The sequence below is a fragment of the Heteronotia binoei genome, chromosome 5 (assembly GCF_032191835.1).
Source record: "Heteronotia binoei isolate CCM8104 ecotype False Entrance Well chromosome 5, APGP_CSIRO_Hbin_v1, whole genome shotgun sequence".
Taxonomy (NCBI): domain Eukaryota; kingdom Metazoa; phylum Chordata; class Lepidosauria; order Squamata; family Gekkonidae; genus Heteronotia; species Heteronotia binoei.
The window spans coordinates 159072480-159094067 of record NC_083227.1 but is presented as its reverse complement, the minus strand read 5'-3'; positions in this window follow the sequence as shown (position 1 = coordinate 159094067).

The window sequence follows — 21588 nt, the reverse complement described above, 5'->3', positions numbered from 1 at the left end:
GCTGTATCTGCTGATGGACAACCAACCCGACTCCACCACAGAAAATTTGGACAGGGCTTTAAATGGCAAGCCATGGCTGGTTGGCTGCAACAGGGTCATCTGAAACTGTATCTAGCAAAGATGGAGGTTCTGTACCTGAGTCGGGGGCAGGGGGGAATGGGATCAGGAATCCAGTTTTCAGCCCTTGGGGGGGAGTGCCACTGACACCATCCACAATGGTGGAGAGTCTTTTACAATCTTTCTTATGATGGTAAGAAAGATCACTTGCGACAGTGATCCATGCAATGATCACTTTCAGGTTAGACTACTGCAACTTGCTCTATGTAGGCCTACCCTTTAGTCTGAGTCAGAAGCTTCCACTGGTTCAAAATGCAGCAGCATGCCTGCTGACTAGGAAGTCTATGCAGATACGCATTCAGCCAGTGCTGGACTGGCTGCATTGCTTGCCAGTTGAGTACTGGATCACATTCAGTGTTATGGTATTAACCTTTAAAACCCTATGTGACCAGGGAACAGCATACCTGTGGGACCATCTGTCCCTGTATGTGCCCCAAAGAGCCTTGCATTTTTCTGAGCAGCACTGCTTGGCAGTCCCTTGCCCAAAGGACATAAGAACATAAGAGAAGCCATGCTGAATCAGGCCAACGGCCCATCCAGTCCAACACTCTGTGTCACACAGTGGCCATAAGAACATAAGAGAAGCTATGCTGGATCAGGCCAACGGCCCATCCAGTCCAACACTCTGTGTCACACAGTGGCAAAAAAATTTCTATATACACACACACACTGTGGCTAATAGCCACTGATGGACCTGTGTTCCATATTTTTATCCAAACCCCTCTTGAAGGTGGCTATACTTGTGGCCGCCACCACCTCCTGTGGCAGTGAATTCCACATGTTAATCACCCTTTGGGTGAAGAAGTACTTCCTTTTATCCGTTTTAACCTGTCTGCTCAGCAATTTCATCGAATGCCCACAAGTTCTTGTATTGTGAGAAAGGGAGAAAAGTACTTCTTTCTCTACTTTCTCCATCCTGTGCATTATCTTGTAAACCTCTATCATGTCACCCCTCAGTCGACGTTTCTCCAAGCTAAAGAGCCCCAAGCGTTTCAACCTTTCTTCATAGGGAAAGTGCTCCAGCCCTTTAATCATTCTAGTTGCCCTTTTCTGGACTTTCTCCAATGCTATAATATCCTTTTTGAGGTGCGGCGACCAGAACTGGACACAGTACTCCAAATGAGACCACACCATCGATTTATACAGGGGCATTATGATACTGGCTGATTTGTTTTCAATTCCCTTCCTAATAATTTCCAACATGGCGTTGGCCTTTTTTATTGCAAATGCACACTGACATCTGCCTTGCCATGATCAGGGACAGGACCTTTACAGTCTTGGCCCCTGCCTGATGTAACTTACTCCTGGTTGAGATCAGGGCCCTTTGGGATGTATTACCATTCTGCAGAGCCTGAAAAATGGAACTGTTCCACCAGGCTTTTGGCTGAGGAAGTGGATATCCAAATGACACCAGTCTTCCCTGCTCAGTTTGATCAGTCTGCTCTATCTGCCTCATCTGACTTAGGGCACTGCTTGCCGCAGTTGGCAGTGGCACCAGCTGTTTCTGGTTTTCCTAAGAGAAACGTGCTCTCTCTGACATTGTTGCAACAACCACTGTTGTTAAAAACCGGTAAGCTGCCATCAACAGATTATTGCAAATGATTTATCTAGATGAAATAATTTGGTATTTTTTTATAAATTGCTATTTATTGTTTTGTTATATGTTATGAGCAGCTCTGAACCCACTTTGCGGGATAGCACAGGATATAAAATGAATTAATTAAATAAATATGTCCTCCAAATCTCTGCTAGGTCTTCGTGTCTGGTAGTCCTAGAAAGAGAGAAAGGTGTAACTAGTAGCCCCTAAATTCAGCCCAAAAATCAGTTCAGGCTGCTTCTTCTCCTGCTGCTGAGTCACAACAGCTGGAGGAGGGACAGCCTAAGCAGCTGTCCATTGCCAGTGTCCGCCTCACACACCTGTGCTGGCAGCACCCCAACTGCAGCCTCAATGATGTTGAATGAATAAATTGTATAAATCACAGACCAGCATAGTACAGTACCAAAATATTTGCATAGAAAAACAGAACATAGATTAGCTGAAATACAAAATATTACATTAATACAGAAACTATAGCAGCTGCCCCAAATCTGGCAATTTTATCCATAATCCAAGGCTCATGGTCCAAGAGAAAATGGGGTGATTCTTCAGATCTACCAGTATTTTTTTTTTAAAGAGGACAGGAGCAATAAAAGTATATCTAAGATCATCATAGAAAGGGTAATGCTGTAAAACATGGCCTACAGTTTCAGTTTCCCCATTAGCACAAGGCTGTATACATTCCTAGTATGGTACACCATGATATCTCCCTTTATATTGTCGGTGTATTGCTTCTTTACAGTAGTGTAAGGAAACAGGAAGTCTAGTAATTAAGGACTTCTTCTGTAAGCCAGTGTCAGTATGGGCTGCAGACTGCAGAATCTGGGTGATCTTAGTGTATATGTGTATGTGTGGCATGTTTATATCTGTATCTTGCTTGGTACTGGCATATCAGGTGGGTTTGACTTGGATTCTCTGGTTTGCAGTTGGTTCTGTTAGGCTTGCCACACTGGCTTTAGTTTCTACTTGGCTGCTGTGGTTTGATATCAATCCTCATATGTTACCCAAAGAGGCAGACTCCTATATAATTGGGGAAAATTAGCTTTAAAAGAGACAAAGTGAGAGAAGATAACTGGGATTTTCCACCAATGTTTATGGGGATTTTTTTCCCCTTAAGAGAACATTTGAAATAAACTAGACCAATATCCAGCAGGAAAAGTTTTTATTAAAAGAAATAGAAACTGTCAAAACACACACACATACAAACACATGGAAAACACACAAGCTAGCTAAGAGGAAATCAAGGAGGAGATGGGAGAAAGCAATTTCAGTGGAGGCTATAGTTACCAGTCTTGAAGAGTGAGGTCCATGGAGGTAGTAGAGAAATTTCACAGAGTGATGAAGAGAGGACCCAAATGAATTTGGGGATGTGAGGTATGACATTGAGAGCACATGCACACAGGTTACTATGGAGCAGAGTGCTACAATTATAGGGGGAAATGCTCCCTGGGACAAACAGTAACTTGATGGGGGTTTGGAGGTGAACAATGATTTGGGAAAACCTTGATGGGTTTATCTCAGGTGGATTATAGGTGCTAATAGTGCTTGATGACTCCCTAAGTACCAGGCAGGAAAAACTACCAGGTTTTGTGAATAGTGTTAAGTGTTGCTTAATTAGTGTAAATGGGTGAGAGAAGTAAGGCTGGGTGTGGATGAGGTTAATCCAGGGTGAGGCAATTTGTCATGGAAGACCCATTGTCCTAAATGATGCATCTCTTTAGGATGGGGAGGACATCATTAGCTGGCCAGCTGCTCTTTCCAAACCATATGTCCAGATTTTGTCTCTAGCTGACATTCATTTTGTGTCATTTTAGGTCGGGCAGTGTATTTTATTTATGATATTTGATATTGTATGAAGGGTGTTAATGATTTTCTAGCTATAAACTGCCCCTCAGCAAGAGGAGGGGCTTGTCTGCTACCAGTTAGTCTTACAACAATGTATCTTGCTTAATTAGCTTGGATTCTAGGATTTCATGTTGGCTTTTTGGGACTTGCCACATTGTCCTGTGGTCTTTCTGTGATTCTCTTGTTCAGCATTGGTTCTATTTGGCTTGTTGTTTCTATTTGCATTTGGATGCTTTTGGCCAGTGGTTGGTCTTGTGTTTGGTTTTTCTGTCCTGGAGACAGCATGACCCCCCTCCCTCCATAGGAAACAATGGTGACAAGAAGGATGTTAAATGGCCTATTGAATTTTACTTCTTGATCCTATCTGTTTGAAACTTGGGGAGTCTTTAGTGGACAGGTAGGACAAGTTTCCCTGACATTTTCATGTAATTTGCTTGAAAAATAACCATTCCAGTCCCCCAGAAAAAAAAAAAAGGGAGGAGGGGACCCTGAATCAAAATTCTGAAATGGTATTGGGTAATTGAATAATCCAGAATGCTGTTATGGATACCTTTCCTGAAATCTGAATTTGAAAAATTCTGTTTTTTCTTCCAAGTTCAAACAAATAATTTCTTCCTTAATGAACCTCTTGCTGGAACTACACTAATACAGTAACAGGGATTCCAGTTTATGATGAAAGCAAGGAGACATCCTTCTTTCCCCCCTTTTTTTTGCATAACTATCTTTAAATTTTGTATGTGCAACATTAGGGAAATTGCATATTAATAGCATAATGTTTTAATGAAAAATATTTGCGGGGTGGGGAGAATCAACTTTCTTAGAACTCTCCTAATTCCTTAGAGAAGTTTGCATATTATTTAATCAGTTTGGCTGCTATTGTGGTTTCCCCAGCACTCCAATAATGTGTGCACATTTCCATCATACAATTCATCTGTACAGCATGGCTATGCCTATAAAAGAGATTTATTGCTGGTGTGGATATATAAATATATTTGGAGCTGCATGGAAAGCCACCACACTGAAGCAGTAAATTCAGTAGCCACAACCATGCTTGAGCTGAAGCTGCGGGTTTTAGCAAATCTGCCCTCTGATACTGTTTTACTTATTAGCAAAGTTTAATTATTATTTAAAGTGTGTTTGCCTATGAGTTCTAAATGTTATCTAACCATAGACTGTGTAAGTCATAATTTAATTTATGCAGCAATCTTTTAAAAATGAATGCTTTTATATAAATTTTTTACACAAATCCATCCCAAACATTGTATGATTGTTTCTACTACAAAATGAGTGATTGGCAGTGCAATCTTAAACAACTTTACATCGTTCTAAACCCGTTGACTTCAATGTGACTTATAAGGGCTTAACTTTGCTTAGGTTTGCAGTATAAATTTGACCTTGGAAACGTAGAGCAATCTCTTTTATTTTTATTGCATTCATTGGATCAGTGTGGAAAATACATTCATGCATATTATCTTAGTGAGTCATGTTGCTTGGGCACTAAGCAAAGGAAATATTCCATTTGCATTTATTTTCATTTTTACCCTTTTGCTTTTTATTTCCTGATTTAATAGAATTGAGGGCATTTAAACAGATTGTGGAAACATTTTGCGAGGGTAGGGGTAACATAGATCTTTACATTCCTTTCTTAAAAGGATCACACTGAGGAATATGTTACTTGAGATTACCTGACACATTTTTGCATGGGATTTTGCATGGGAACTATATGTGCAAAAGCTTATTTATGAATGGAGCACAATAGAGCATGCTCCACACCATAATAACCTTGCGCACTTGTTTGTAGCTACAGTACAGGAATGTTACCAGATGTGACCACAGTGATTTGATCTGAAAGTTCTTTTGATCAGATAGTCAAAATTTCATTTGTGGTTTCTCCATGCTTGAGCTGAAGCTGTGGTTGTCCTTTTCCCCAACCTTATGTGACTTTATTTCTGGAAAAAGAGGTGCCAGAACTCTCAAGAGGGAAATGAAGGAGAAACACATGGGTGCTGATCATGAACTTTTAAACATTTTTAAAGAATTTTGTTTCAATGAAGAGGTTCCGGAACTCCATTCTGCTGTATTCCCCCAGGGGAAAAAACCCTGCTTATTACTGAAATATATAAAGACAGGTCTCATGACCTACAAATCAAGCCCCAGTCAACCCCCCTGGACCTAGATACTAGAAATTCAGGGAGAACATTCCTTTCTTGATGTAAACAACCACTAAGAAAGGATTTCTATTGGGAATCATTGAATGTGCTCTGAGGTGAAATGCACCTCCCATTTTTCCTCTAAAAATTCACTAGGGATTTTACATAAAAGCCAGTAGAGAAACTGAGCTTTCAAGTGATCAGGTGGAAATGGTGCATGACCTTTTAGAGGCCCCGTTTGGAAGTGAACCTCTCACATGAACATGCCATTAAATGAGCATAAGAAACAAATATCTTTATCCTTCTAACTTACTTATTTCAAACAGAAAGAAAAAGAAATCAGATTTAAAATATCATAAAACGCAGAGAGATAAAAAAAAGTGATAAGCAGAAAAAAACGTAATTTATCGGTCTCAGTATAAACAATTTCTCCAAACAAACATATTAAGAGCAGATCTACCAGATTACAGAATAATTGTGTTGTCTGCCTTCTTAAAAATTAATCCAAGTTAACTATTTATTTATATAAAAAAATTTTCAAAACTTTTCAGTCCTTTAACTCTTATATCCATATTGGTCTAGGAGGAACAACCTAATATGTCTCCAAAATCTCACTTGGCCTTTTAAAATCACATGTCAGTTCTTGTTGAGAGTTCCATATTCAATTACCCACAGAGAGAGAAACAGTTTAAAAACCCTTCTTCCTGCAAGTTTTCCACATCTTGATTTTTTTTGCTGAGACATACCTTCTCTCTTCTTAGTGCAATCATCCCTCTCAATAAAAATAGTAAGGATCCCACACCACTTGTTCCTCTCGAAAAAACTTCAATCAGTCTCGATTTCTGGTCCTTCTTTTTAACTGTGCAATAAGGTTCCATTTTGGTTTTCTTCTGTTCATTTCCCAGCAGAGCACTCTCCATTTCCAATTCCACAGACATCAGCGAGATCTCTTTAGAACTCTGCTCATGTAGATCTGAGATTTCGCTAGCTTTCAACATAAAAGCTCCCATTTGCTTTTTTATCAACTCTGTTAATGAACCAAGGTCTTGCTTTAGAGAAGTTATGGTATCCATTATATCTTTTTTATAAAACATTTCGCTTGGTAATGCCATTTTTCTCTACCAAATAACTCAGTGTATTAATCAAAGTTGAAAAGTAACTCAGAGACCATTAGTCTTTCTCTCCAAATCTCCTCCAGCCATGTGTTTTGATTGTTGGCATTTCATTTGCACTCAGGCGGCAAAGACAAATCTCTCTAAAATATACCGTATTTTTCAGACCATAAAATGCACTTCCCCCCCCAAAAAAAGTGTGGGGGGGAAGTGTGTGCGTCTTATGGAGCGAAGGGACGATAGGATGTACCTTCCTCCGGGGGGGTGGCGATCCGCTGCCTCCGTCTCTGATCCCGGCGCTTCCCCCGCGCCTGCCTGCCTGGCTCCAGCTCTGCTTCCAGCAAGCGCTGGGATCACTCCACGCTGCCCCCACCGCAAACCCAGCACTTTGCGAGCGCCGGCTGCGGAGGGGGCGGTGTGCTTCCTCCGTGCCTGTCTGCCTGGCTCCAGCTCTGATGCTTAAAGCAAGCTCCGGCATCGGAGGGCGGAGGGAGAAATCCTGGTGCTTGCTGTAAGTGTCAGAGCTGGAGCCAGGCAGACAGGCACGAAGGAAGCACGCTGCCCCCTCCGCAGCCGGCGCTCGCGAAGCGCTGGGTTTGCGGTGGGGGCAGCATGGAGCGATCCCAGCGCTTGCTGGAAGCAGAGCTGGAGCCAGGCAGGCAGGCATGGGGAAAGCGCCAGGATTGGAGGCGGAGGCAGCTGATCACCCCCCAGGAGGAAGGTGCGTTCTATGGTCCGGAGCATCTTATGGACCGAAAAATACGGTATTTCATTTTTTGTTCGACTATATTATAGCCAGATAATAATCTCATTAACACATATTCAATTATAATCCAGGTCAATTTGAGTATCTATATTCAGTCTAATTCAAATTGTTGCCAATGCTCAAAGTTGTTCTTTGTTTTTTCAAAGCCTCAATCATGGGAAAGTGTGGCGGGGAATTCGCCTCTTTCTCTTCCTTTGAACTGTCCCATTGGTTGTTATGCAAAACGACCCATTAGCCAGTGGTATTGAAAGCAAACTTACTTGCCGAGTAGAATTGCTGTGCTTGAGGTAGGAAAGCGATGCATCAGAAGCTTGTTAAGAGAAAAAAGAGCAAGCGGTCGGGTGTTCACCTCTTACTGCCGTGATGGTGATCATGGCAGCGGAGATTCAGGGCATACAAGAAGGACAGGAACAGTTGCTGCTATACCCCTGGCTTCTTGCAGAGCCCCATACCGAAAGGAAAGCCCTTCAGTGTCTCCCAGGAGATGCCACATCTGTGACACCTCTCCAACCACCTGATTCAGGGGGGCCGCTAGAGACAAGCTCCATGGACCCCACACTGAGCTCAAGGCGATATAACCCGGAAGTCCTCATTTCTGACTTCTCTGTGTCGGTAAAAGTGTCACTTTCTTAGCCTCTTTGAATTACTTAAGTCCAGGCTGTTTTAGATCAATGGCGACAGTTGCTTAATTTACTAGTTGTTCTCTTAACTCTTTCTCGGCTCTGCTTTTCATTACAGCAACAAAGATAAATGCAAAGTAAATCAAAGAGTGCCAAGGATTTCAATCACTTGTGAAGTCATGTCTGCCTTTATAAGCCACAGGTATGAAAGCAGCTTTTTTCATTCAGTTTGGACACAGAGCACAACAGCAGAGAGGACCAGAGGCAGCTGTGCTTTAGATCACATGAAGTAATTTGCAGACACATTTTAATTGCCTTTTAGAGAGCATGAAGGAGTTCCAAATAATCTAATGAGTTTCAGCAAACACCTGTGAAATGCTTTTAAAGGGCTATGAAAAAATAAAATGAAAAAATGAAATATAGAACAAAGCCAGCCAAGAGAATGTCGGAACAAACAATTCAATTTATTTGCACGCGTCCCTGCTTTGGGATAATGGAGAAGAGATAACCATTTACATGGAGATTTTGAAGATCCTGGAATTGAATTGAATTGAATTGAAGAAGTAAGAAAAAGAGCTCATGTAAAATACGATATTTGTCTATTGTATAAAATCTATTGACGCATTTCACCAGTTGAAAACTTCAGAGATTAGAATAGGGTTTAGAGAGTGTTCCCTGTTTTGTTCTTTTTATCATTTGGACTTTTGTCATCTCTTATAGTTCCTCACTGTTGAATATTGATTTCTTATGTTTATTTTTATTGTGTGCACATGAAGTATACACAATGTAAATAGTATTTATTTATTTGTATATTACCACACTTTACATTACAGGACATTAAAATATTAATGCATAAAGTGTTTCTCATTATTATTTATAATACATGCATGATGTACAATAATAGCTAAACAATCATTTAAAAATGGATACGTTGTGACAGGAAACTGAAAACTGCATGAAAATAAAAAAGCAAGGAGAAGTGAAATCCAAAGAGCTATAGGGGCTTTATATTAGCACCTGTAAGAGTGGGTTAAAAGCAAACTGTCCCACTGCCTTTCTGAAACCTAACCAGGGCAACAATATCAGTGTGTGCTGTGAAAGATTATACTTTTTAATCCATGTTTAATTTCTGTCCTAGGCATTGCACAAAGATAGATAGATAGATAGATAGATAGATAGATAGATAGATAGATAGATAGATAGATAGATAGATAGATAGATAGATAGATAGATAGATAGATAGATAGATGGATGGATGGATGGATGGATGGATGGATGGATGGATGGATGGATGGATGGATGGATGGATGGATGGATGGATGGATAGATAGATAGATAGATAGATAGATAGATAGATAGATAGATAGATAGATAGATAGATAGATAGATAGATAGATAGATAGATAGATAGATAGATAGATGGATGGATGGATGGATGGATGGATGGATGGATGGATGGATGGATGGATGGATGGATGGATGGATGGATGGATGGATGGATGGATGGATGGATGGATAGATAGATAGATAGATAGATAGATAGATAGATAGATAGATAGATAGATAGATAGATAGATAGATAGATAGATAGATAGATAAATTTATTGTCATTGTTCTCAAAAAAGAAAATGAGAGCAATGAAATGAGGTGCTCTTCTACAACATACCAACACATCAACACCCCCCAAAAAAGGACATATACATAGACCATTTAAATGCATCTGAAAACAAATAACCATTCATAACCCTGCATTTAGCCTAACCACCGCACTCGGGTAGAAGCTGCCCTTGAATCTATTTGTCTTAGCCTTCAACACTCTATATCGCCTGCCTGACGGTAAGATCTCAAATAGCAAGTGGCCCGGATGTGAAGGGTCCCTTACGATCATTTGTATCTTCCTTTTACATCCCATATTATACAGAACCACCAATGAGGGGAGAGAACATCCACAAATCTTCTGTGCTCTTACCATCACTCTTTGGAGCACCCTTCTCACATCAAGTAAGTGACACATCAAGTAAGAATCATGGCTGTGGTATCATGAAACCAGGGATTCATGTATATATGAATGCACAAATGCACAAATGCACATCCAACTCTAGATGGGATCTTTGAATCTATGAGTGTGGTCAGATGGGCAGGTTGTCACAACAGCTTTTAAAAAGTTGCTTAAGTTTGCTCTGCTTCATGTCGATCAGACAGTGCCCACTAAGCCAGCATCATAGTGGCACGAGCCTGTGGTCAGCCATTCACATCAGCAACACACCACAACTATGGACCTGCGGCTCGGTTTTTTTTCAAAGACCCCCTGTGCATGTCCAGAGGCAGAGAAGTGTACACACTCTCCTGTCAGAAAGATCTGTCAGCCCCTGCATTGCTTGTTGAACTCCCTCTCCTGAAACATCTGCATTGCTGCCCTAGATATCAACCTACTGCCAGGGTGTCCAATTGCAATTCTCTATACATTTGACAGAGCAGTCCATGACCAGGAAATTGGAAGAGATGCATTCTGTGCCTCTCCCCATTGGCATTAGAGTTTGCTCACAGTATTTGTTTATCTTGATTTCAGTAAGGCTTTTGATAAAGTTCCACATACTATCCTTGTTGACAAGTTGGTAAAATGTGGTTTGGATCCTGTTACGGTTAGGTGGATCTGTAACTGGTTGACAGATCGCACCCAGAGAGTGCTTGTGAATGGTTCCTCATCCTCTTGGAGAGGAGTGACAAGTGGAGTGCCTCAAGGATCTGTCCTGGGACCTGTTTTGTTCATCTTTATCAATGATTTGGATGAAGGAATAGAGGGAATGCTTATTAAATTTGCAGATGATACTAAATTGGGAGGGGTTGCAAACACAGAAGAAGACAGAAACAGGATACAGGATGACCTTGACAGGCTGGAAAACTGGGCTAAAATCAATAAAATGAATTTTAACAGGGATAAATCTAAAGTTCTGTATTTAGGTAGGAAAAATCCAATGCATTGTTATAGGATGGGGGAGACTTGTCTTAGCAGTAGTATGTGCGAAAAGGATCTAGGGGTCTTAGTGGATCATACGCTGAACATGAGTCAACAGTGTGATGCAGTAGCTAAAAAGGCAAATGCAATTTTGGGCTGTATCAACAGAAGTATAGTGTCCATATCACGTGATGTGATGGTATCACTTTACTCTGCTCTGATAAGACCTCACCTGGAGTATTGTGTTCAGTTTTGGGCACCACATTTTAAGAAGGATATAGACAAGCTGGAATGGGTCCAGAGGAGGGCGACAAAGATGGTGAGGGGTCTGGAGACCAAGTCCTATGAGGAAAGGTTGAAGAAGCTGGGGGTGAGAAGAAGAAAAGATGGCTGAGAGGTGATATGATCACGATCTTCAAGTACTTGAAGGGCTGTCATATAGAGGATGGTGTGGAATTGTTTTCTGTGGCCCCGGAAGGTAGGCCTAGAACCAGTGGGTTGAAATTAAATCAAAGAGTTTCTGGCTCAACATTAGGAAGAAATTCCTGACCGTTAGAGCGATTCCTCGGTGGAACAGGCTTCCTCGGGAGGTGGTGGGTTCTCCTTCCTTGGAGGTTTTTAAACAGAGGCTAGATGACCATTTGACAGCAATGAAGATCCTGTGAATTTAGGGGGAAGTGTTTGTGGGTTCCCTGCATTGTGCAGGGGGTTGGACCAGATGACCCTAGAGATCCCTTCCAACTCTATGATTCTATTATGGGGGTGCTGAAACACACTTCACTATGGGGTTGGGCGGGGGGAACAGATGCACTGGAAATGGAGTAGAACAATCATACCTCTCACACATTTCCATGGCACGTCCAGGTAATCAAATGGCCAGAAACCTGCTGGGGAAGCACCTGAATTTGCCAGTGGCTGATTAATCTAGGGGTTATTGTACTGTAAGGTAAGGATATGTATGGATGGGAGCCAGATGTGTGCTTTGATTATCCCCATTTAATCTGGAGGGGAGGGGTGGTTATGTTGAGCCAAACTGCTAGTGTGATTGTACCCTAGGTATATATGTGTGTTTAAAAGACATGTTATGGAAAAGAATAGGAGGCAAATTTACATTCTGAAAATCAATTATATTGGCCACAAAGGATGGTTGAATAGCAGGAAAAAAATGGAATTTTAAATGTAATGTATGTAATAACTCACTCGAAGTTTGCTGTAGTAGAGAAAAACCTGTGAGTTCATTCCCTGTGTGTGATTGCATATGAAGTGTACCCTAAGTATAGGGAAGTGGGCAGGTTAAAAGAGGATAAGTGGGAAAAGAGATCACCAGGACTGATAGCTTTAATAGAGGAGATCAAAAGAAGAGAGGTCACCACAACCAAGGTTGGTATTAGCAAAAATATTATCGCTGAAAGGAACAGGAAGTCAGGCGAGAAACAAGGTTAAAAGACCCCCTAAATTAAGGTTTGTGTATAGAAAGCGTTGGATTCTTTTCTGTAAAAGGAAAAAGGAAGGAAGAATGTCACAGAATATTAAGCCCTATAGTAGGGCTTGGTGGAGGGGAGAGAGAACATTTAGACAGCCTTAAAAGCCAGCCAGGAAGGAAGGAAGATCTATGTAGATAATGCTGTGATTTTGTCCCAAAGTAGGGTTGGACTAAGAAGGGTCTTGCAGTCTTTCTCCAGTTATTATTGTTGAGAAAGCTTAGTGATTAACTACCCAAAATCTATTATCCTAGTTTCACCAAGACTAGAAAATGGAAACCATCTCAATGGTTTCTTGATGGTTCCAATACTGAGCAAGTCAAGGCCTTTTCCTATTTGTGGATTGTGTTCTCTATCTTGGATCCTGCAATTTAGAACAGCACTTAATAAAGCAAAGTCTTGTGCAAATGCCATAAAGTAGGTTTTTCCCACAATAAGGGAAGAAAGTATATTTATGAAATGGTACAAGACTTTTTCATTTATTGCTTACTCCTTATACATACTTGGTCTCATTGCTGCATTACTAAATTTATTGGAGAGCATTATGCCATACTTAGCAGTGAAGGTTTGGAACCAGATATAAAGTGGCTTGCTCCAAATGAAAAGAAATGGGTGCGGCCAGACGGACCACTTAAAGCAAGACGAAAGAGCCTTTTTCTGGACTGGGGCAGAAAAATCCGACATGGCAGCGTTCACATGAATGGTCGTATAAAGAGTTGGTCCCGTTAGTGAGAAGCAGTTGATCGATCACACGGTGATGGTGATTTCTGAGAGGGGGGGGGTCCATTGAGCATGTGCCCAACTGCTTGGAGCTGGGAAATCAAACATTGCTTCAGCGGCAGGGGGGAAGGGGGAAAGTTTCCGGAATTAACGTTGCCGATCCAAACCAAGGCACTGGCAGGAATTATTTTCCTAGAAATTGGCAGTGGCAATGATATCTTGAAATCCTCACATTGAAAAGAAAGATGTTTTTTCCTGTTCTGAAAAGCGGGATAACGTCCCCCCCCCCTCCCCCCGATCCTGTGTTGATTGGAGAAGCAGAAGCGTCATCTCAGATTCCCGGATGATCTGGCAATGCGCATGTCTGCTGGGGCTCTTTTTCAAAAACAAGGTGGGAGGCAGTATCGTGAGTGAGCTGTCCAAACAACAAAAAGCCGATCTTGTGTCGCTGCTTTGAAAAAGGGCCGGACTTTCTGTGGTGTCAAATTAATGCGGCACTGATCTGCAGCAAGTCGGAATGACGCTGGATCACGCTCGATTGCCAGATGTGGATGTCTGAACGAACACATTTAATCCGTCAGCGAGACGGAGCTGTGTCGCCACTAATGGTACGTCTGGCCGCACCCATATTGCAACAATGGGTGGTGCCTTTATGAAGCCTCTGTGTTTGTATCCAATCTGCATGAAGAGTTTTGTGGCCAGCAATGGAGCTGAAGGCTTTGCTATGCTTCTATGGAAAGGAACTGGCTTACTCCCCTGTAATATACAGCACAAGTGGAAGAAATCATAATACTGGTGAAGTGTGAAACACGAAACGCGTCTATTATTAACTAGTTATTTGTATGCTGTATCAGTTAATAACTATGGGCTCTGTTTATAAGCATTTTAAGTGTTTTTTTATGGTTGTCAATGTGAACTTTTGTGAAGCGGTTTTAAAATTTAAAAAATAACTATATAAATAATTTGGAAGTATAGAAACATATTTCAAAAGTAGTGAAAAGTTTGGTAGTTTGTTCTTGTCACAGGGATTGTTTTTTTTTGTTGTCTGAGGGAGGAAGCAGGCTGATTGCAAGTACATCAGCCTCCGCCTCCTCCCCAAACACCTGGATGCAGCTCCAGTCACTAAGGCATGCCTCTCTCGCCATCTGAGAGGGCAAAGGTGGCTCCCCAGCAGAACAGCATTGCCGTCTGCTGGTTTATCCAACTTCCTTTCCTTTCCTTTCCTTTCCTTTCCTTTCCTTTCCTTTCCTTTCCTTTCCTTTCCTTTCCTTTCCTTTCCTTTCCTTTCCTTTCCTTTCCTTTCCTTCTTTGTGGGCTGTTACATCATATGGTTTGCAAAAAGATGTTTCCTCGTTGAGGATCATTCTGACATTAGTAGCCATTGCATACAGTACTTGTTCCTTCTTAGATAATTTAATTCAGAAGAAGAAGAAGAAGATATTGGATTTATATCCCGCCCTCCACTCCGAAGAGTCTCAGAGCGGCTCACAATCTCCTTTACCTTCCTCCCCCATAACAGACACCCTGTGAGGTAGATGAAGATATTGGATTTATATCCCGCCCTCCACTCCGAAGAGTCTCAGAGCGGCTCACAATCTCCTTTACCTTCCTCCCCCACAACAAACACCCTGTGAGGTGGGTGGGGCTGGAGAGGGCTCTCCCAGCAGCTGCCCTTTCAAGGACAACTTCTGCCAGAGCTATGGCTGACCCAAGGCCATTCCAGCAGGTGCAAGTGGAGGAGTGGGGAATCAAACCCGGTTCTCCCAGATAAGAGTCCGCACACTTAACCACTACACCAAACTGGCTCTCCACACCAAACTGGCTCACCAAATTCAGGAACTTTTTTTTTTTTAAATCACTCCGACAGCTCTAATTTTTTCTAGATACCTGAAATGGATTTCAGTAACTCAGTTACCAGTCATCCTGATGCTTTGTTTTGGGTTGATCTTAGTGAATCCCAGGGCAAGCATTCTAGCAAAGAGGTCTCTTGGCTTTCCCAAGATGGATGTGATTTCCCTAGATGGAGTCTGAATTGTGCTATACCAGTATCTTGGGAAGGATGGATTAACAGCTGAAGTAAAAGAAATATCCACAATCACCTGTGCATCAGTAACCTCAGCCCATGGTATCTATGGTAAGGTAAGCCTACATATTTTAATGATAAAGTGTTTTTGTTTTAGAGGTAAAGTTTTTGGGGTGAACTTGAGAAACTAGGTCAAAATATTTCACAGTGAAATATCTTGGACTGAAAGTGTGTGCTAGATAAAATAGCCTACATTTGAAGTTTATCTGTGAAGCGAGAATTTCTGCGGCTTGTAATGTTTCCTTTTCTTTGTCCAACTGAGAGGAAAAACAAATACTAAATAAAATAATAATAATAATATAATAATAACTTTTTTATTTATATCCCGCCCTCCCCGCCAAGGCAGGCTCAGGGCGGCTCACAACACACAAATACAATACACAGTAAAACCATACTACACAATAATTGCACTTAGATAAAACCATCATTTAAATCGACTTATATTAAATTAACATTATGGTGCTATAACTCAGATCTTCTATAAAATTCAGTGGCTAAAAACATCTTCAGCGAATCTATCTTGGCTCAGCATTAAGTGAAGGCCATTTTAAAGAGAAAGGTCTTGCAGGCCCTGCGGAATTGGTCCAAACACCGCAGGGCCCGTACTTCCTCCGGGAGTTGGTTCCACAGTAGTGGGGCTGCAATCACAACATCTGGGGTACTTGTAAGGTAAAATATCACAACATCTGGGGGTACTTGTAAGGTAAAAGATATGCATGCATATACATATGCACATTAAACATGCAGCTGAATAAAACCAGTTTGACAGGCACAAGTGTATGTTTGGCACTCTGAATTTTAACATTTGAATTCCAAAGAGTGATTTGTGGCATGCGATAATGTTTTTGAAGGGCCCTTTAGAAAGGTAGCAGCTCTGAAATAAAGAGGATACCAAATGTTTTGCTTTTCTGAAAGGATGAAGGGGGACATTTGCTGTTTGAGTGACATGAATGAAATGACAGTTCGTCTCCCAAAAACGTTGCTATTCTGTGAAGTTGCTATATCATTACTTCCTTTAGCAATGAAAAAAAAAATCCATTAAAATCATCCCTATCAGTGACACACTTTGTAACATTGTACAACTGAACTGGATAGCAAGAACAAAGCTAACGCGGAAAGCAAGGTTGGCTAATAACCACTCTATAGTTGTGTTAAAAGGAATATTGGAGAAAATGTACATGACCTTCTGCTTGTATTCTGAGTAATTTTTAAGCCTAAAAACATCTATACAATCTAGACATTCTTGGCCGATATGCCAGCTATTTCATTCATCAAATTCCACATTTAAGGCAGAAGAAATGGATCTTCTGGAGGTCACATATGCTAAGTATGGTCTTTGGGCACTCTCTTACAGTTGTCTACACAGTACTGAAGGGGTACTGGAAAAAAACGTTATGCATGATCAGAGTGCCATTATAACACTCTGCATGCTGCAGACTTGGCAGCCCAGTGTCAATAACTGCAAAATAATGTGATGTAATTAAAAAGGACGACAAAGCTGCATGTGGTAGCTTTAGGATTTAATTCAGGACGTTTATTAGTAACCACCGAATGTTCAAAGCAATTAGAACAGCGGTAGAACAAAGAATAAATAGTGGGACTATGTGTCATTCTTCATAAGAACAAGGATCTCAAAACTGGCCCATTGTACCTGCTCCATCCATGTTCTGATCATTATCCGCCGTTGCTGACGTGACATCAATTGGTAGAGGAGCGGAGGGTTCACATTAGCAATGCCGACTTATTCAAGGATAGTTTGCTATCTGTTGTGCTCGTGAATCAAACGGAAACATTTTTTTTTTCTCTCAGCATCAACTTAACCTGCGTTGAACTTGGATCTCACTGGCTGATGTCAGGATTCTAGGTGCTGTGAGGCCAGCCGTGTGTTGCTTGGACCTGTGTCCCTGCTGAGTAATGAAAGTGGGTGCGGATAGGATATGGGCCCCTCTAGTGGACATAAGTAATCTGCCCCTAGAATCAGGGGTCTTTATGGAGACCCTGAAAGAGACCGTGGTTTTTTACTCTCAAAAAAGCCAACTTTGGATCCTCATGATCCCCCCAATTACCACCCAATTTACTGTTCTGGGCAAGGGGGGGGTCCAGTGGGTAGGTGGGTGGCAGAAGCTCCTGGTGTGGTCACCTGTGGGGGAAGGCCAGGAGAAGCATCATGCCAGACCACCTGCCTTCCTTCCCCCAGCCCAGTGGGGAGGTCGCTGCCCACCCCTGAGCTGCCAGCTGCTTTGTATTGGAAATGTTTAAGGGTTCATGTGTTAGGGGTGAGATTTCAAGGCTGTTGCTGATTTTTAAGTTTGTCTTTTTGTATCACATTTGATACTTGTTTTAATGATCTTTTGGGGCTGTGTTTTTGGGGAAGTGGCTTGGTTTTGGGGTGTTCCTGAAAAAATGTTTTGAAAGAGATCTCTGGTTAAATTAAGCAGTTAACTTTATGTAAAGGTTTAAGGTTTTGTTGTTGTTTTTTTAAATGTAACGTGAATTTCAGCTTAGGGTTCAGTTAGTGTTCTCCAAACAAACAAAAGAACCAGGATTTTTAAGGCTTTCAAAATAATGGCTGTTTTCGCACTGACCTTAATCAGCAGCGAGACCCCTCTTCACCACGCAGGATCGGCGCGGATTTCGCACTAATTGCCACGGAGCACCCGGAAGAGCCGGAAAGCCCCGCGGCTTTTGCAGCGCAAATGGAAACTGGGTTTTGGCGGTTTCCATTTGCGCCACAAAAGCCGCGGGACTTTCCGGCTCTTCCGGGTGCTCCGCGGCAATTAGTGCGAAATCCGCGCCGATCCTGCGCGGTGAAGAGGGGCATCGCTGCTGATTAAGGTCAGTGCGAAAACAGCCAATAAGTCTGATGGTTTTCTGGTTTTTTTTAAGTGGAGTATAAGTTTACCTTATAAAAATATATATATATTAGGCCGAGTTGGGATTTAAAGGCAACTGGTTAAAAATAGGGTTTGGGGTGATCTTTTAGTCTTTAAAATAACTGAAGTCAGGTTTTCAGAAAAACTAATGCTTAGCTTTATTGGGGGGGGGGGATTAAACTTTGGCTTCCTTTTCCTAGTTCCCTGGATCCCATGGGAGGAATACAAAGAAAGTACCTTTAAGACCAATGAGTGCTAAGGTTTTAAGCCTGTTGTAATTGTGCTTGTGGCCTTTATAACGTTTATATCTCTGCTGCCTAATCTTAAATAGGTACACACATGGCCTGGCCTGACATGGCCCAGCCCAACCTGACATGGCCTGGCCCAACAAAATTTTATTTATGTCAGATCTGGCCCTTATAACAAATGAGTTCAGCATCCTTGATTTAGAGAATCCCTGCGGCTAGGCACATAATGGCCCTGTTCACACAGCACGTTGAGTCCGTGTTAAACTGACCCGGTTCTGTTCCAAATATCTTTGTTCCGGAAATTATCGATCAGACTGCCATACTGCAATTCGAATCACTCCACGGTGAAACCGTCTTCTGCCATCCACGTGATGGCACCATGCAGTTCTTTCTTCTCCATGCATAGGTTAAAACATTATGCGGTTACGCGCATATCGCTAAGTAGTGAAAAAAATGGCGACCGTAAACTGGATGTCTGAGGCTCCTTTTGCTCTGAGACAGCCTTCAGACATCCGGAAGTTGGTCAAGAACTATCCAGACTACGAGGAAACTACGAGGTGAAACCGGAGAACTCAAAAACTACGAGGTGAAACCGGAGGAAACTACGAGGTGAAACCGGAGAACTCAAAAAACACCACAAAGGAGCAGGTAACAAAATACTCCGGTTCCAAGAAGGATCGGGGGGGGGGGGGGGGATACTACCGAGAGGCAGATGTTGCTGTCTGATCAGCCACTTTTAATCTGGTAGGAAACAGCAGCGACAACTGATTATACTGTGTGTCTGAACACTCCCCATGTGTTTCTTCTCAGAAATAAAAGCCCCAATATAACATTCTTCTCCTGGTGTTTCCGCTTCCCTTCAAACCAATCCCAATCCCATTAATTTTTATATAGAAGTAAATTTATATGTTTTCAATGCAGATTTGAGTAAGTGTCTGTTTTGGGTCTGCAGATTTGGTTCCCCCCCCCCTCAGATTAACATGATCAGAAATTGCCTTGGACTTGGCACAGGTTTCTGGACAGAAATATAAACTTTACTGGACAGAAAGAGCCAGTGCGGCGCAGGGGTTAAGAGCAGCAGATTTTAATTTGGAGAACCAGGTTTGGCTCTCCACTCTTTCACATGAAGCCAGTCGGCTGACCTTGGGCCAGCAACACTTCTCTCAGAACTCAGAAATTGCTGAGCAGACAGGTTAAAACGGATAAAAGGAAGGACTTCTTCACCCAAAGGGTGATTAACATGTGGAATTCACTGCCACAGGAGGTGGTGGCGGCCAGAAGCATAGCCACCTTCAAGAGGGGTTTAGATAAAAATATGGAACAGAGGTCCATCAGTGGCTATTAGCCACAGTGTGTGTGTATATATAATTTTTTTTTGCCGCTGTGTGACACAGAGTGTTGGACTGGATGGGCCATTGGCCTGATCCATCATGGCTTCTCTTATGTTCTTATGTGACACAGAGTGTTGGACTGGATGGGCCATTGGCCTGATCCAACATGGCTTCTCTTATGTTTCTTTCAGCCCCACCTACCTCACAAGGTGCCTATTGTGGGGAGAGGAAAGGAAGGTGATTGTAAGCCACGTTGAGACTCTTGAAGCTAGAGGAAAGTGGAATACAAAAACCAACTCTGCCTCCTCCTCCTCCTCTTCTTCTTTTCTTCTTCTTCTCTCAACCCCCAATCTCATGATCTTTCCCTATCAATCCTTCCTAAGAATTTTCAGAGTTTCCACCAGAAAGACCGTGCCGATGTCAAAGTAAATCAGGAAACGATCGCTGTAAAATTATGAAGAGAAGAATTCTTTGGGTACATGTCAACTTCAGTTCTCCTTGTGATCTTTCCTGGTTTAATGACTATGACAGAGCTCAATTTCAAGCTGCAAGATGAAATCAAATGAAATGACAGCAAAGTTCTTCAGCACCCCTAGCATATATAGCGCATTACAGTGAACCAAAGTGCATGTTATCTAGGTATACATGATTATGTCCTGATCTGCCCTTTCCAGGAATGGCTGCAGCTTGCAAATCATCTGAAGCGAGTAAAGTTCATTTCTGGCCACCTCTGCAACCTGTTCTTCAAGGAATAATGCCCAAACCTGCTGTGCTTGTGGACAGTATGGATTCCAGGCCTGGACTTTCAGAGAAAATGCATCTCCATCTGTAGTTGTTGGTAATTTTAATTTTTTTATTTATCAAAACCTTTATAGCCTTCCTTTCTCTGTGGTTCAAATTGGCTTACAATTATCGTTGAAAACATTCTCAGTTAAAACAAAACATATTTATTTATTTATTTATTTAGTGGACTTATATCCCGCCCTTCTCACCGAAGTGTCTCAGGGCGGCTCACAACATAGTGATTCATACAATTCGATTTAAAACATTTACAAATACAATAAAACCATAATTAATAAAACAAAGATAAGATGAGATGAGATAAAATCAGCGGTCTATAAAAGCATTTTGTTCCATCCGGAGGTGTTCTCATTATCAGTTAGGTGTTATAGGCCTGCCGGAAGAGGGCTGTCTTACAGGCCCTGCGGAACTGCCCTAGGTCCCGCAGGGCCCGTACCTCCTCCGGCAGCTGGTTCCACGAATGGGGTGCCGCTATTGAGAAGGCCCGATCCCTGGTGGATTTTAGGCGGGCCTCCTTTGGCCCAGGGACTACCAACAGGTTTTGCGAACCCGAGCGTAGTACTCTCAAAGGACATAAACTAACAAACCCCAAATCTCCCCCACTCCCCCCCCCCCCCCGTAAAAGATAATTACCATTCAAACCCCTCAAGAATTCTGGCAAACAGACAGACCTTGCAATAACTCCTGAAGAGCTCATCTTTTAATGGAATCCATTCCACAGAACCGGAGCCACAATGGTAAACACCAGGTTCCTGGTCAATGCCAGATGGGGCACCAGTTTGGTGTAGTGGTTAAGTGTGCCGTCTCTTATCTGGGAGAACCGGGTTTGATTCCCCACTCCTCCACTTGCACCTGCTAGCATGGCCTTGGGTCAGCCATGGCTCTGGC